Source organism: Rissa tridactyla, chromosome 1, assembly GCF_028500815.1.
Source record: "Rissa tridactyla isolate bRisTri1 chromosome 1, bRisTri1.patW.cur.20221130, whole genome shotgun sequence".
Lineage (NCBI taxonomy): Eukaryota > Metazoa > Chordata > Aves > Charadriiformes > Laridae > Rissa > Rissa tridactyla.
In genome coordinates, this window is record NC_071466.1 from 186761388 (window position 1) to 186779817 (window position 18430).

Here is an 18430-nt window from a genome sequence, read left to right on the forward strand (position 1 = left end):
CATGAAATAGTTGACTCTTGTAATGCATTCTAACTTGGAGTAGATCTATTGGCTTATTTGAAATTTTGTTTTCTGCTTGAGTAGCAAATCACAGGTGTCCACAAGAGTCTCTTTAAACTTGAAGAATGTGGTAGGCTTAGTATATCCCTTAAATTTTATCTCTAACCTGATTCTGGTGACAGTGAAAACTCTGTGGTGTTTTGCCTCTTATGGTGTTCCGTCCTTGAACTTTCCCCTTCAATTTTAATCCCCCATACCCCCAAAAAATTCAAGAGGTTGCTTAGCTAGCATGTGGTGGCCTTACGTATCAGTGAAGTATCAGGGACAGAAGGTGCCACAGAGGCTTGCTGTGCTGTACAGGGTTGTAGTGTTGCAGGCCTCCATCTTCAATGTGGCTTCCCAGCCACAGAGGTGATGCACAACCAGCTTCTGACCTCTTGACTGCAGCTGTTAATTCTGATAGCGAGTTCTCCCTTGTTCTTGCTAGGTTTTGCATTACTTACCGTGGGAAAAATGAAGCATTTTAGATAGTTGATTTATCATAGTGAATGGATTGTAGCATGAGCCATGGCTTTTTTTTGAAGTATAGTTGTCCAACAGTAACATGATAATGGAGACTAAACCAAGGTGTGGTGTTCACTGCTGCTGTGAGCTGCCGTGCTCGGTGCAGTAGTGTTAGTCTATAGCTGATGTGAGGAGTGGTGGGGGCAGAGACAGGTGTATGATAGGGGTACATATGCTTGTCAATCAAATAAACTCTTCTCAGCTGGAAGCTTCTTGGCTTTGTTCTGATAGAGCAGTCCTTGTTGGGGAGTAGGGAACTGACAGGCTTCTGAATGCGAAGATGTGCAGGTGGTCTTCCTGGTGGTAGGTTTTACTCATTTTTAATCTGATAGCTTTGAGACTCATTCTGTCATACCATTTCTGGAGCATTTTTACGCTCTTCTGAGAGTTATTATTGTGGAGGCTGCAATGGACGGCTGGAAGAGAAGCTACTTTTGGTAGTATTTCCAAAGCATAAGGTCTGGTGTAGAAAAGCCATCTTTGGGTACAAGAGAAACAAGAGAGCGCCGTGGCTTGAGTATGAGAATCTCTGGGGAAAATTAGTCTCTAATCCAAAATGGTATATACAGCAAGCTTGAAGGAGGACTGAAATCTTTGCCAAGCAAGACGAAGCACCTTATCAGTTTAATGGAGAAAGTATTTCCATTTAAAAAGAGATGGGAGTAGAAGAGCATCCTTCTGGCTCTTTGTTAGTTGTAGTGGTTGACAGCTAGTCAAAGACAATGTCATGTAATAAGGTTGGTGACTAAAGTCTCTGAAGAGACTTAAGTAACTTTCTGCCTCTTGGGAAACTGGTGATGTAAGGCTTGACCTCAGGAAATGGAGATGTATTTAGAGATCCAGAGCTTGAACTTGTTTATAGATAGTTTTGAGGAGCTGTCACCAGAAAATACAGAGCTGATGGTGCAACACTTCTGCAAGACACAAATCTGGTTTGGAAGTAGCAGTAAACCCAAGGTAAATTTTAGGAAGCAGTCTTTCTAGTAAATAATTCCAGAGCTATTTACTTGCAGTCTTGATTTGAATGTAGGTATCCTAAAAACTATGACTACTGAATAGGTCACCATGTACCTATTTCAGGCATCCTTAAAAGCTAGCTTTTTCTCACACAAATGCTTTCTGACAAGATGCCTCTGATAGATGCTTAGTACCCATGTCTTCTGTGGCAGTGAGTGAAAGTGTATGGGATCATGAGTGTGAATAGATTACTCTTGAGTAACCCTTCTATTCAGTTACAGGTCTGCGTCATGGTGTACACTGTGAGAAAGTGTTTAAAACTCTTCAAGAATATGCATGTGTTAAGGACAAAAGCCGGGGGTTGGGGGGGTGGAACTAAAGCAACATTTTAAATAATGCCAGCAGGCTCTAAGTTTTTGTCTGACTTTGTGTCCTGTTTAAGGAAGGTGAACAAGATTAAAAATTAGTACACTGTGGAAAGGTGCATAGGAAAGATATATTTCTTGACATCCTTCCAAAATTACTATTTAGAGACAATTTTGTAACATTGATGTCTAAGAGCATTCTGGTAGCCTCAATTTTCTTTCCTGTGAAACAGTTCCAACCCTCACCTACAAATTAATTTGTTCTGTGATACTTTATGGAATAAAAAAAGGCTGAGAATCTCTCGAGGTTGTGGTTAAATTCATATTTCTGAACTTCAGTTTGGGGAGCATCTGCAAAACTGAAGTGTTTCTGTAGCTGTTGAATGGGCCAATGCTGGAAGGTGCATTACCAGCATGAGGGCAGAGTGTACCTGCCTGAGAAGGTGGATCTCAAGTCAGTGCCATGCTAGCTGTCTGCAGGAGACAAGCTTGGGAATAGTCACCTTGAAACTGCATACATGAAAAATATGCAGAATTAATAAGTCTCAGACGTTTTCACTTGAATCCTGAAATACGGGATTTGAGCTCTAACTACATTTCTGGTTTTGCAAAGAAAACCAGACTAGCGTGGCAGTGCCTGCCTGGGCCGCCTTGCAGCTGGTGACTCCAGGGATGGGCTGAGAGGCAGGGTGCTGCAATGGGGAGGGTGGCAGCCAGATCTGGTCAGGGAAATACCATGTACAGACTCTGAGATGACAGGAGATGCACTAGTTTACTGGTGGGGTATGGAAAGCTCATAGCCTGTGGTGTTACAGCTCTAGCCGCTAGTAATTTCCAGTGGGGGACCTCACGGTCCTGGTGGAAAAACACCGTGAGCCTTTATCTCCTCACCTGGGAGAGGAGTTGCTGCCATGGATGCAGTTGGTGTGTGACTTGTGATGGCAGCTTAATTTATAGCTGAGTGAAAGGTTGATGAATGATGGAGAGCTTGTTTCATAGAATCATAGAATGGTTTGGATTGGAAGGGACCTTAAAGCCATCTAGTTCCAACCCCCCTGCCATGGGCAGGGACACCTCCTACTAGACCAGGCTGCTCAAAGCCTGTTCAGCCTGGCCTTGAACACTTCCAGGGATGGGGCATCCACAGCTTCTCTGGGCAACCCTTATATCTAATCTAAATCTACCCTCTTCCAGTTTGAAGCCATGACCTCTCATCCTAATCACTGCATGCCCTTGTAAAAAGTCCCTCCCCATCTTTCCTGTAGCCCCCTTTAGGTACTGGAAGGCTGCTGTAAGGTCTCCCTGGAGCCTTCCCTTCTCCAGGCTGAACAACCCCAGCTGTCGCAGCTCGTCCTCACACGAGAGGTGCTCCAGCCCTCCGACCATCGAGAGGTCACCTCGATCGGGGAGGATTCCGCGGTCCCCTCGGCCTGGCAGGAGGCCGGGGGCGGCGGGCCGGCGGCGGGCGGGAGGGCCGACTTCCCCCTCGTCAGACCCGGGGCACCGGAGGCGGCAACGAGCGGCCGCGGCCCCCGCTAGATGGCGCCCGGCGGCCGGCGCTGAGGCGGCGGCGGCCGCGGCCCTGCGCGGGACTGGCGGAGCCCCACAGGGTCTCGGGCCGGTGTGGCCGGGCGCTGAGGGGAGCTACTCCGACGGTCCTGCGGGAGAAGGTGTTAGAAGCCATGCTGGGTGCGGGGAAATGAGGTCCCTCCTGCGTTTTCCAGTGCGCTCTGTGGCACTCGAGGCGATTCTGCCTGCCCGTGTTTCAAGACCGAAGTTTAGGGCTCATTTAAAAAAGACTTGTTTGCCCTGACACTGAGTGCAAACTAAAACCTGTGTGCTTTTTTCCCCTCAAATTATTATAATTCTACTTGAAATGAGTGAAATAAATGGACCTGAAGGACAGACTGCAACCTGCCAATCCAAAGCATCAGAGGACTCGCTGTTTTTTCTATTCCTCTGCTTGCTCTGTCTCTGCGTTAATTTGCAAAATTGTACTGAAACCCAAAGGAGAAGGGAACAAGCCTGAAGCTCCCAGCCCGTGTGCTCAAAGATACGTTTAGATGTGCATCTCTTCGGGTGGCATCTTGCTTCACTTTTTTCTTCTGTTGGGAGAAGATGGAGGTGGCTCTTCGGGTAGAGCTGGAGAACATGAACAGAAATGAAGCCTTCGGCCTCGGGTTGCCCCAGCTGACCGGAGGGGAATGGCAGGAGCCTGTCAGGCTATGGCACTCTGTGCCTGGACGCCAGCTTTTCCTCACCAGGTTTTCAGTCACCAGAAGACCCTCTGACAGGACAAGGACACGTGGTGGTGGTGGCTCCGTGAGGGTGTAAGTGGTCTGAGTGAGTGCGTAGATGGAGGCAGGAGCCGGATAACAGCCGCTCCACAAACACAGGAGACAACAGAAGAAAAGCAAGTGCTTTGATGTCTCTCTCCAAGCCCCTGGTAAGCTGCCCAAACTAGTTTAACCAGGCTGGCAGACAGCAGAAGAAGGAGGAAGAAATGGGCTGCTCTGAATAGCCAAAGGAGCGCTTCCTTATCACCCTCATTCCTGGGGAGCTTTTGTGCTGAAGTGAGCCTGTCCTGCAGGTACGGGAGTGAGATAGGCATGCCTGAGACCACAGGAGAAACGCGTTGTGTTGGCTTAAGAATTCACGTGTCCTTGCTCACATACTGTTAACATTAGGTAATCATGAGGAGGCCGTTTGGCGTCAGTAACTGTTGGTCCTCCTGTTGAAGGAAGGATGGGCAGGTGCTAAATTCAGGCCTGTGGAGGAGTTCTGCTTGGGATACAGGCTGCGGATGGTCACGGGTTCCCTCTAATGGCCTTGGAAGGAGAAGGGACACCTCAGGAGGTCAGTGAGATTCAGGTGGGCTGTGCCTTCCAACAACAGTGTCCGTCTCTTTCCGCAGATGCAGGGTGACCATCAAATAAGGGAGGGATGCAACTCACCTGGCAAACAAGAGAAAGGGTGACAGCCTGTGGTGCAGCCTGTGGCCAGAAGATTGTGTGGGTCAAAGCTGTCGAGCGCTGAACCCTGAGCTGCGTGCATGGTGAACTCCTCCACTGGGATTAAGCTAGTCTAATTGCAGAAGCATTACACTCGGGCAAATTATTAAGTATTCAGAAAATCTTCTGCAAAAAGAAATGGGGAGGAATTTCTGGCACTGCGGAACTCAAGCATCTCGCCAACTTGACCAAAATATTGTTTAAAAATAAAATGGTGGTTTTCTCAGAACTTTAGGCATATAGTTGGAGAGTTTTTAGCTAAATTCTTGTGAGCATTGTCCTGTTAACATGAAAAGTGTTAGTAGCTTTATAGACTTTCTGATGGGGCTGTGAAACAGGTGCTAATAATGAATCACCTGAGTGGCAGGCATTGAAGTCATTCTCAAACAACCACAAGGCACTTTTTTTTTTTAATCGTCTACAAATACTGGTTAGTGCTACACCAAACAAGACCTGTCTCCTTTTGTACCCTTCTTCCCACAAGAGAACGAGAACATTCTTTCAGGGGTGGGTTTTTTTGTTCCTTGAATTCAATCTTGGGAAAGGAAACCCTCAGTGGTAAATAATTAGGTTAGGAATTAGCAGGATGGACTTAAATGAAAGTGCCTCCTTCAGTGATTCCTCTCCCTTCTAAATTGTACAATGGACTTTCTCAGGGCTGCTTCCTGGTATTCATCCAAGTCCTCCAGCCCTGAGTACCTGTAAACAATTAACATTCTCCCACATGGCACACAAACCCTTGATCAGTGTTTAACAGGGTATTTTTGTGTGGCAGCAGTTTAACCTCCTGGAGGACTCCTTCTGTCCTTCTGCCTTTTTTTTTTTCCATGTCCTTTCCTCCCAGTTGTTTGTTGCTGATGTATTCAATTTATATGAAGACTCTAAAATACAGCTGTTTCTATGTGACGTTATGGTCTCCTCTGTCCTAAGAAGCTGTAATTGCACGAAAATGTCAGTTTTAATTGTGTATCTCTAGTAGTCCCTATTTAATGTTCACACCTGCGTATCGGTTTGTTATAAGAATAAGCTGCTGATGGGAGCATGCTCTTCCACTCTCTCATATTGGAAAAAATGAAGCGATTCCTGGGCCTCCTGTAAAGTTTCTTTTATTGCTATTGTCATCGTGTTCTGGGTTTGAACAGAGTATGTTGCTAGTTCCCTCTCTAGCACAATGTAGGGGTGTGGAGGCAAGAGCTACTATGAAATGTGCATTACTTAGGATGGAGCTTGGCCGTTGGGTGACAGGGAGTTAGACCTGTGGTGCTGAGCATCTTATAAAGTGTTAAAATGGGTTGAAACTCAGTGTGTAATGAGAGACTCTCAAAAGTGTGTTTCCGAATTGCAGGACTTACTGGTGTGGAATATGTACAAATGAGCACAGTCTAGAAAATACTTATTAGTAATTAAAGTAATTAAAAATGAACCATCACCCCCAACTGAGCGGTAAAAATGGTTGATTCCTATGTGCTTCTAGGAAATGGGAAGTCTCTTAAGCGACAGCTTTCTTTGAGTGAAGCGTTGCTCAGCCCTGGTGCTAGTTTTATTGTGCAATCACGAGGCATCAAAATTGCCATACAGAAGTGCTCAGTGCTGCCATACTGCTTTTAAGAAGGAAACCAAGCACAAAATTTCTTAATATTATTCCATTAGCATTCAGTTCTCAGCAGATGATGCACGGCTTCAAATATGCCTGAATGATAAGTTTAAAAAAAAAAAAACAAAAACAAACTCTTTTCAATGTGAGGAATTAATAAAAGCAGTGTAGTTGCATCTGAGGTGTCAGTCCTTTGAACATCAGCAGTAGTTGAAGCACTTCAGGAGTCAATATATTATGATAAAGTCTGTAATGCCTGTGATCATCTTGATCTTGAGCAACCTGCTCAAGAAACTGACTTCAAGGATCAAAGTTGCGCATATTTTACACCAAAAGAGTAAGAATAACAAATAGTAAGAAATTATTTTGCCCAGTAATGAGTATGAGTGACAAATAGACAGAGACCTGCAGAACATGGGAGGAATGGAACTGGCCCTTACTTCTTAAACTAAGGTTTCTTAACAAAGAGGCTTTGCATTTAAAAGTACAGATACTTTTATTTAGAACTTAGAATACGTAAGTCTTACTGCAAATACTAACTGAATGTTTTGTCTGACTGACCATTTCTTACTAATTACGAACCTGGAAGTGGATTGGATTGATAAGGCATAACCCTAAAGCTGCTTCCTGTACATGATCTTTAGTGTTTTTAAAATTCTTTTCTTATCACATTCTAATCATGTCTGTCAGAATGACACATGCCTTCAGGGGATAACAGACTGGTCATGTGGGATTTTCGTTTTTAAGTCTTCTAGTGTAAATTTTAGGAAGTTTGTATTGATTAGGTAATACTTCTCTTGACTCCGAGTAGATAGCATGCTGTCTGTACCCTGATGTGTAAAGTGTAGTGCAAGAATACAAAAAACTGACAACACAGGCAACAGTCTACAGTTGATATTCCATAGTTCAATGTTTGTGCTGGGACCAGAGCAAACTAAGATTTGGCAAGATTGTTAGCTCAAGGAATGCCTAGTGATGTAAATAAAATTCTTCCTAACTCAGTGTTAATTCAATCTTAAGTCTCTTTGAAAGGTAGACAGCTCTTCCCCTTCACTGAAGCTTGAACTAAATGTCAAAGACGTTTCTTGAAATAAGACAAAATGTATTGAAAAACAAGGACAGGGTGTTTTTATTTCTTCTGGAAGCTCAGGTTCACTGGAGGGCTGACATTGCATGAATGACTATTGCTGATTGCTGTTTCCACACAGCACCTCTTTGCTTCATAAAATCATTTTTTAATGAAAACCTAAAATATCCCCGTCCCTTTCTGTAGAACGTATAGCTCTGGTGCCACTGGCTGGTTTGTTTGTGTTTGTTTTTTTTTTAATACTACTAAATTCATTTGATGGACCTAGTTTATGAGCTGCTTCTCTAAAGCCACCATATGGTGCATCAGGGCAGCATCTGGACAAAATGCTTCACTGAAGTATATAGTACCGCTGGGAAACCTACCTCATAAACCAAAGTGAAAATCTAAAATGCTGAAAAAGGCCATCTTCTGTAGTTTGTCCAGCTCTGAAGTTCTTAACTCTTTTTAAGATGATGCTTCATGAAGGCAAATCTTAGGCACATTCACCTTATATAAAAAATAATCAGACTTAACAACTTTTGGACTACCACTGGCAATGCCTTTGGAAGCTTCTCCCTTAAGACCAAATCCAGTATTGACTACCGAAGTTTTGATTACTTTGGCAGATTTACACAAGATTGTGTTTGTTCCACCAAAAGCACATTTTCCTATCTGTACTTAAAAAAAAAAAATCTATTAAAGAATTGAAGAATTTCAAGTGTGAATGTGTTTGTTTTTCCCAGTCATTTTTTTTCTTAGCAGTAGAGTCTGTCAGGAAGAAATTTAGAAAATTAAACTTATTACATAACTAGTCTCATTTCCGTCTAAAGTATTGTGTATGTTCTTTCCTGCTACTGGTGTCCACACTTGGGGCTGCTCTTCTTCCACTCAAGGACTTAAGTCTGTGGTGATTACAGAAGGAAAATAGTACTCATGGGAACACAGTGAAGATGCAAGATGTAAAGATCAACTGATCGAGAATATGGAGAGACAAAGAAGAAAAAGTAATTAGCTTATCTACTTTTCAAACAGTTCCTCCTTTCATTTGAATAGAAACAAGCTTATAGTGACCTAATACAGCTGGTAATGAAATGGCAATATAGTTTTGACCTGAGTGGGAGTTATACACTTCAAAGGATAACTTAACTAGGGTGTTGGTACTCCTCAGGAAACAAAGTTATTGTATGAGCCGTGCTTGCACATCTATACCAACTATAGTTTGCTTAAAAAAGCAAATAAAATTAACATTGTGCTCAAAATGTTACAAATTCATTGTAATGGAGGACAACAGTTCTGTAGCACTTCAAGCATGTTCTCATCATGCTGGATGGTGGAGTTTGATCACAATTGTAAAGCATCAGTCTTCACACCCGTGGTTCATTGGAAAACTGAGTTTTGGACGTTTAGACTTATTCTATCATTCACACTTACTTGTGTCAGGTCAAACCTGAAACAAATCCTATGTAAGAGCTGGCATAGTTACTGTGTTCCCCACAGGAGGAAGTACAGGTGCTTTTGCAGAATCATTCTGGTTGGAGACGACCTCAGGAGGTCATTTGATCTAACTTTCTTTCAAAGCAGGGTTGACTGAATTCAAACCACCCTGCATCAATGCTGCATTTGCATTTCTGCAGCATGCAGGAGGTATCTTAGTAAATAAGCCAGTGTTTCTATGAATTGTGTCTTCATAAATAAGAATGTCTTTAGTAAATCATGTGTTCCCCCTGGAAGAAAGGAAAAATCCAACTTTCCTTCCCTGGTGTGTACAGTTATTCTTCAAGGGTGCAGTAATCCATCGTGATCAGTTACAAAGAGTGTGTTGACCTGTTTGTATGGCTTCCTTCATTCTCGGATGCCTGGTTGCTGAAGTCGCTGGCTGCATGGTTGTCTAAGTGGCGCTTGAGTAACAATACCTTCCAGCGCTGTTAGGAGGTGATTAAGATTGAATTAGGGTCTAAGTTGATTTTCTTTTGAAAATAGCTTCTAAAATATTAATTTAGAAGCTATATTCATGAAATACGGGCTTTGTGTTGCTGCTTAGAAATGTGCCCTAAGTGATGAGCAGTTGAGCTCTGTCATGCTAAGGCAACTTGTCTATTATGTGGGACAGCAGAACCTACTCGTATTCATGGCCTGTGAGTGGTCAGGGATTTGTCTGCAAAATGTTTACAAGATCAGGAAAGCCTTCAGAAACAACTGCTTATGAGTGCAATTCTAGAGTACTTCCATAGGAAAATATAGATAAAAGGCAATAAAGATTGTCGTCTCCTAGATCTGCATGGTATGAAATCAGGTTGAGAAACTGGTCATTCTGAATGAGTAGAAATCTTACAGCTCAATTTGAACCTCTGAGTTTGTTTTGGTTTTCTATTCAGCACGTCTGCATCATGCTCCTGTGCAAGCAGCAAGTTGCATGTTCATACCCCTTGAGACAAAATTTTTACGAGTGTGGATTCCTTCCAGGTAATTTGATAGCACAGGAGAAGTTTGATAAGTCATAGCTATGCTTTAAAGAACAAGAATGACTCTAAGATTTCAGATGCCTAAAGACACCTACAGCAATTTAGTGGAAATTGGGTTTGAGTGGGGATTATCATGGAGGCTGTCCTTTGATTCCCATGGCTCTTCTGGGCATCTGAGGATGGTTAAGAGAGCTGTTCAAGGTATCTGAGCATAACAGGCCTATTGGCAGTGAGTGTTTGAGGGTGGTACTTTAAGGGTGACAGAGCACTGGAACAGGCTGCCTAGGGAGGTGTGGAGTCTCCTTCTTTGGAGATACTCAAAACCCGCCTGGACGCGTTCTTGTCCAACCTGCTCCAGGTGAACCTGCTTTAGCAGGGGGGGTGGACTAGATGATCTCCGAAGGTCCCTTACAACCCCTGCCATTCTGTGATTCTCTTGGTGGCACTGATAGGTAAGATGGACATGCAGGGAAAACATGTCCTTCTGAGGAATTCCACTGTTCTGCACTGATGCTCAAATCCAAGCTCTGAAGGAAATGCATTCTTCTTTTGTGTTACCGTCTAGCATGAGTCTATTACTGTTTAGTCAGATTACATTGTTCCAGATAAGTAAGTAAAACTTTTTTTTATTCTTTCTGTAAGTTGTTTATCACTGCTTAATTCTGCTTGTATAGAGCGAGTATCTGGATACTTTGGCCATAGAAGTTAATATATTTATATTATATTATTTTTTTATTATTATTTTTATATTATATATAAAATATAAATATATTTAAAATATATTTATATTTTAAAACTCTAGTACTCTTTTCTAATGCAAACAGCCAATTCCTGCCTACAGTAAACTTAGCTTTGTGTCTTCCTCCTCCCCTACCCCAATGAGCAAATGCAAAAGAAGAGAAAGATGGAGGGTGTCGCTCTGAATGTGAAACTGGAATCACTTGGCACAGATACAACAATAATGGTTTGAGAACAGCAAAGGGAAAATGCTCACAGAGGGCCTGGTTCCACTGGCTTAGAGCGCTATTTAGATAAGTGCTACTGTGGTCTGTCTTTCCCCTTCTAGTGGCATTACTGCTTGTCAGACCTCATGGTGAACTGGTTTAAAAAATCAACAAGAAATTTCACTTTTTTGTCTTTTTATTTTGGCAGAGTTAGTTTTCTGCTTGTTTAAATTTCTGCACAGTTCCACCATGCGATCAGCTGAATGCCAGTGCTGGCAGAAGGGGGCTGCATGTGGTCAGCACAGAGGAAGAAGGCAGAGTCCCTGAAGCATCCCAAACATAAATGGGTTTAAGTTGTGTCTTAAAAGTCCCCAGTTCTACAGTTCTTGAGCGTCTTGCTTTGTCTTGTTCTGCAGGTCTACCCTACTTCTCTCTTTCTGCTCTTTTTACTTGACTAACTTTTATGACTTCCCTAAAACTGAAATGGTTCTTGGAGATGTTGGCATGTGCTAAAATAGTTGGGGATGCTACTGACCATTGTTCCTGCTTTTGGTGATGCAAGGGTTATTAGGGGTTGGAATCCTTTGCCTGCCTTGTCTGCATCAGCACAGCTCTCACCCCTGGCCTCTCTGCCAAAACTTACTGCCCCTCATCAGTGGAAGGGTGGGTTGGGTAGGTCTCAGCCACTTCAGAGGAGGTTTCAGTCTAAACCATGGATAAAGATGGGTCTAAATGGTAGGTAAAGAGTACATGCCCTGGGAAAAGAAGGCATATCCTCAGATCTTTTAGGTCTAGGATGAGGGAAGTAATAACTAAAGCTGGAGTCTCCTATGTGACAGGCATTTTCTTTTTAATGTTCTTCCTGTAGATAAAATCCAAGAACTTTCGTCCCAGTGCCTTTCTTTAATGTATGATAGGCAATGAGATGGAATTAATTCCAATGAAAAAAAAATCAACAAAATATTTTGTATGTAGGCAATGATGTGGTTGGTTCTTAGTTTGCCATCTGATCTTCTGAATCTTTTTCTAGGGTACTAGAACTTATTTTGGCTTGTGGGTTTTGGTTGATTTTTTTTTTAAAGTGCTGGGAAAAGACTCCAGTACTTCAGTTTACATTTCCCAAAGGAAGAGAGATTGGCTTTGTGCGTCTCATTTGTGTCATACTGATCTTGATGCACATAAGGACAGTGACAAGAGATTTAGGGATGCTTTACGGTAATCATCAACCTTTAACAATTGCTGAAACTTGCTAGATCTTGAGTGCTAAAATTAGTCTCTCTTCAGTGTGATTGTGCCATATGATTTTGTAAACATCTCCTGTGTGTTCTGTCTTTAGTTTGATCGCTTGATCTGTGTTGTACCCACAAACGCAAACTCAGGTCTGGTGTTTATAAACAGCTTCTTGTATACATCAGGTGTACAAAAGCAGAAAAACAAGAAGCCTTAAAAAAAACCTTTAATGCATTCATACTGTCTGTCCACTACTCTGCTCTTAATGAGGATTTCAGAGATCCTACATCTGAGGGCTTGTAGAGAAGTGCAGTGACAAATTGTGTGTTGCTGCTTCATTCAGCTTTACTAAGTACTGGATTTTGGTATTGACAGAGATGAGTTCCACGAGGAAGGGAAGTGTTATAGAGTAGTCAGGTTAACTGACTTATTTAAAGGATGGTGCTCTGACATGGATTTATATTTTTATAGACATCTGCATAAAACATTTGGTAGTAGTTCAGCTTTGTGATCTAAAGGTTAAGTTTTCAAAAAAATCATACAGTAAGTTCAATGTGTTTTTAAATACTGTGAACACAACTACATTTTTAAAATATCTGTTATTCTTTCAGCGAGCAAACTTCTTGATTGCAGTGTGTTATCATGAGTCCCGAAAACTGGTGATAGCAAACTTCATAACTTTTTGAACTAAACAGAGATTAAACTTGATCTAGGCAAGTTGTGGCTACGAAGTACTTGCCAAAAATTGTTATTTCATTATATCCTGCTCTTAGGGAAGGGAGAAGTTGATTGCAGCTGTGTAATAAGTAGGCCACACCATGCTTTAGCAAAGAAGCCAAAAATATAATAGGTGTAGAAATCAGTTCATTTGAGGTGAATACCTATAGTTAAGTAATGATGAGCTGATGTATAAACTCTGCATTGCCAGCAATCCGTGATGTTCTTACTGTGTTTAAATTTTCTGTGTACTCTTGTAAATACAAATCTTAAGAAAAAAAAAAAAACGCACAAGATTTATTCAACTAAAAAATGCAGAACAGGCCACGCATCTTCACGTGGTCAGTTGAGCTGTTACATGATCTTTTCTAGTGTTATACTGTGTGCAGAAAATACGGATGCTTAAAAAAAGTGATTACACGAATGCAGAGCAGATAAGGACTGGAAAATAAAGTTGTCAGATTCTTCAGCTGTAGTAAAAAGCAGACTCAAACTCTAGTGGCTGAGGTTTCTACTGTGCTTGGCTAGTAATGCATTATCTTGCTGTATTCTTGACTTTGAGCAGCTATTGTGCTAAAGCGTGGGTCCCGGCTGTCCAAGTCTTTCCCAGTTTCTGCATGCAGGAATGGCCGGAGCACTGAGAGAACAGATTGTCTGGCTCTTTTTTCTTTTTTTTTTTTTTTTTTTTTTTTTAACCAACCTTGTTTCCAATCTGGTCTGAATGCAATCAGTTATCTGTAGATAGCAAGCAGTGACTGGCTATGAATAATGTCTGTGTTACTTAGAAGTGACATCTGTGACTTGCCAGACTGCCTACGTGAAATGCTTCCAATGACTGAGCTGTTGCTTGTGCACCCGTGTAGGAGGGGAGGGCAGCCTTCGCGCAGGACCAAAGTGCTCTGCTTCACTTTGTTGGCCTCGGTCACGCACTGCTCTTGCCCGAGATGCCTGAATCCTGGTATATGTGATCCACTTTGAAACAGCACCCAGGCTGGCGCAGGGCCACTAGCCACTCCTGTTGGTACCTGCTTTGCCTGCTCCTGCCATCATACAAATGATGGTACGCAGGAAAACCAAGACTTTGGAAACTCCATGTTTTGACACTTCCTCAGAACATTGAAAGAGCTTATGTATCAAGGTCGACTCGTGAGGATTTCGCAGAGAAGGCTGACTTTTCATTTCAAGGGGCAAAACCACAAATCTTTTGAAAGTGATAATGTGGATAGTAGATCATGCCAGTAGTGGCTGAAGAGTGTATTTTAAGAGACTTCTGAGCCTCATCTGCCTCTAAGAAGGGAACAGAAGGATAGTTGATCAGCTGTAGTTAAAACTAGAGCCTCTAGTCCCTCTGAGGTAAGGGCTTACATAGTGCAATATAAAATAAAGTCTGATTCAAAGGGCTGCAGTTGCTTACTGCTTGCACTCACAATCTGGAGAAGATACCGATGACAGACTGCTCTCACTGCTATGGCAAGTTCTTTATTCCAATATATTTCATGATGCTGCTGGGCTTCAGCTTAGTGATTGTGGCATCTTTCCCTACCTGCCCTAATGCGTGTGTAGTGTTTGTACTGTTTATGTTTACAAGTGGGTCAATGTTTGCAACCATTCAGAAGGGATGGAAATACCTTCTTTTAGGAGGGAGAAAAACTAAGGAAGATGGTTAATTGAACAAAATCTACTTATTTATCTGTAACCTCTCACATCTGTTAGCTGTCCTGAGTGTTGGTTTAACGAGGAATCTAGACATATGCTTAAGTACTGAAAAAGGCCTGTTTGCCATGCTCACGTCATTCTTCCGGGCCAGTAGACACAGGAAAATAACTCTCGTGTATGGGTTGTAGATATCTAGTGCAGAGAAGTGGTTTTAGAAAGAGTTCTAATAGTGACTTCTGTCTAAGAAGCAGTAATTGCAGCTTTGAAAGCTACTGAAGCAGAAGACTGAATGCTCTCTAAGGAAACTATTATTTCTATGACTTTTTTAAAAGTAAAGCCACAACATGAGATATTTAGAAATTTAAATAGGGTTAAACTCATCATGTTAACTTAATTGCATATCCTGAACAGGATCCCCAAAACATATCTATTATTTGTTTTTACCAATTGATCGTGAAAAGTCAAGGTACCTGAGTTTAATTATCCTGTAATTAATTAATCAGACAGGGTTACAGGGTTGCAGGGTGGGGTGCTTCATAGCACTGACTAGGTTTGTGTGCGATTTGTCTCCTGGACCCTGAATGTTCTTTTGGGGCTTCTGTTAAAGACAAATGGATAAAGCTTCACTGCTCTGCCAGCGTTTCTCAAGCCGGCAGGAGAGGTTTAGGACTTGGGGTTTTTATTACAGAGTTGCCATTATCTTCATGTCTATACTCTCCGAAAACCTAGTAGCAAACAGGATGGGTTGTTCTCCATCATCCATGTAGTTACTAATTGATTGTTTTGAGGAACTATAGTATGCAGATGTGAGGGCTACCCGACCCTTGAATCTGCACAAAAGATTTCTCTTGCAATGGTTGAAGAGCTTGTTTGCAGACACTAAGGTGTGTATATTTACAGAAGTTCTGTTTACTGTCTAGCCAGGAGATGGCTCTGTCTAGCCATTCCCAAAGGACATCAACATTTCTGAAGCTAGACATAATTGGTATTCCTTGAGAGAAGTATGTTTAAAACTGGTATTTTTATGCATCTCTCATGAATTTCAGGATATCTGTAGGGAAAAGCTTGAATGGGAAGGAATTCTGAAGAGAATTACAGTAAGAAAAATGGATGCATACAGACATGCTTGCCTGTAATTGGAGATCTGTTTGTGGAGGCCAAGATAAAGGCCTTGCAGTAACCAGAACCTGGCTACAAAAGCCAGGTAAGCACTCGCAGGGTGGTCTTGATGCTGGAAACACAGTCTTTGGGCTGAAACACAAGCAGCTGCGAAGCATGTTTTTCGTATTTCTCTACAAGTGTCGTTACACCTAGTAGCTACTTCCACTGATCTTAAAATAAAATAATGATGGTACATGCTGAGTGGTCTCATGCTGTTAAGCCACTGATATTTCAATCCATGTCACTCACAGGAAGAGAGAAAGGAGGGCTACTGATCCACTCTTTGGTACTTAGTGGCCCAGTACAAGACTGGGGGACCCAAAAGGCAGGAGTAAACAGACTTTTTTACTAACTTGAAGAGGTAAGACAAATACTTGGGAAGACCCATCTTCAAAGAGCAGTTGTTGACCACTGTCTAATATGCTGCAAAAAGTGAGGACAGCACATGTTGAGAGTCTTGTGTGCTGCACAGAGTGAACTATGCCATTAAGGAAGTGTTAGTCGTATGCAGGTTTTATATTTAAAGGACTCAGCTGAAAGAACAGATACAACCTGACCGTGAATTGTAATTTTGAAGTATTAATACAGACACTGATGATCACAGTTCTTACACCACCATACTCTTATGTCATCTAAATGTGCACAAGTGAGCCCTTGCTGACTGCGTCAGGTGAAGTAACTACTAGGTATCTTGTCTACGGTTGTAGCTTCTTAGGTCAAAGAAAACCGTACTGTGTTTCTGATGGGCAGTAGGTTATTAACTGTTACTTTTCTCTAAAATCAAATTAAAACCAGGTAATTTCACTAGTATAAAACTTCTTACTGTTCTTGTGTTCTCTGTTGCATTGCAGATGACTTGCTTACTTTAGACCCACATTGATAGATATATAAAGTATTCACCAAATATGGGTGTCTCTAACTAGAAGATTTCTGTCTAGTTGTACTCTTTACTGGTAACAAATGTTGCTAAGACTTCGCATAAGCAAACATTACTGAAAAAGGAGGAAACTGCAATTTCCAGCCCCTAAGGCTTCAAGTGAAGTCTTTGTCAGGATTCTTAAGTTCCAGGCACAAAAATGCCACATGATGTGTTTGAGAGTATTGTTGTAAGATTGTCTTAAAATGGCAAATGCGTATTTTTTTTCAAGTTCTTAATATTTGGTGAAATTTTCATCAGTGTTTAATGCTGAGAGATCAGCCTTCAATTCATAAATGAAAACTATACATTTAAACTCAGACAAATTTCTGCTGAAAAGAGAAAACAAAAACATAAGCATTTTAAAGTTGCAATAAATATGGCATCTGTTCTCCGGGGACAGTACTCAATTTAGGACTTCTAGAAGTTGCTTGGTTTTCCTTTTTTTTTTTTTATTTGCTGTTTCTTTTATAGACAAGATGGTTTACATTTTTCTTGATAATAAGATGCTTATGTGATCTTGAGATAAAAATCTCGAATTATTCAATGCTTCTGGGAAACCCTGACTAGTAAATATGAGTAAGTTTGACATTATTATTGTCCCAGCTTCTGAAAAGCTAGACTTTTCCATGAGGCTTCAGTATGGTTCGTTTTGTTTCAGTTGTGAGACACATGAATTTAGTTGGGTATTTTTACCTAAGGGTTTCATGGAACCGAGTGGCTTTTGGGCATACAAGGCTGACTTGTTTGAATCTTTTTTTCTTTTTTCCTTTTTTTTTTTTCTTCCCCTGGGACTTGATACTTAAATATTTATATAGTAAGACTCAAGTATTTCTGACCTCTTACAAAATTTGTATGGCTGAATGATCTTCTATAAATGTTTTGCAATGTGACAAAATATGAAGATCTAATCAGTAGAGGGAGCTGTGTGGAAGACCAATGTTTTCTTACTTTCTGTTGTCCAGGTTCTGTAAGGCAAGACAGGACTATTTAAACAGCTTTTGAGAACTGGCTGACTTGATGTAAAACGTCACTGGCTGTTTACTGGAGGCACTGGTGTAAACTAATATAAATGTTTTACGGAAGTGCATTCCTATATAAATAAATATAACTGTAATTATTCTTTTTCAGATGTTCATGAAACCATGGACTGATCATAGGAGAGTTAATTTTGAGATGCAGATCCCAACTTGGGCTGCGCATATTTTGAGCAACAAGTTGCAAAAGAGGATGAAAAGCACCCGTTTTAAAATCCCTTTAATATCAGTAAGGCTTCAGTACAGGGCAAATCCTTGTCTTAAATTTTCCGAGCTCATTTGCAACTGTACAAACACTTATCTACTAAGAAAAATAATTGTACTTGATTTTTTTTCCCCACCCTCTTTAATCCTTGTACTTTTTATAGCTCTGAAGTAGGACGATTTAACAGCTGCCTCATGAGCAGCTGAGACATCCTTATTACCACTCATCTTAGGGAAGGGTGGGACAGGCAGGTGGGGAAGGAACATCTACAATCATGTAAAGATAAGGTATTCTGAACTCTTGGCACATCTAAGCACAAGAGGATCTACAAAGCCGACTTAAGCTTTTTGTGAATCTTTGATTTACTTCTTCTGAGTCTTCTAACTCTATGAGAATTAATAAGTGTGGCTTTTAGTGCAGCACTGATATAGAAGGTTTGTATTAGTAAGCCCTTCACTTGAGACGCACAACAGCGGGTTGTTGAACATGTAATTTTGCCAAAGTTAAAACAAGAGATTTAAGAAAGAAGCTTTTTCTTGTAC

General features: G+C 41.4%; 1 protein-coding gene across 1 annotated transcript in view; it reads left to right on the forward strand.

The window, feature by feature from the left end:
* PRICKLE1 (prickle planar cell polarity protein 1) overlaps positions 1-18430 on the forward strand; it is a 65694-nt gene that overhangs the window by 9885 nt on the left and 37379 nt on the right. The gene's annotated exons all lie outside the window — the stretch shown is intronic.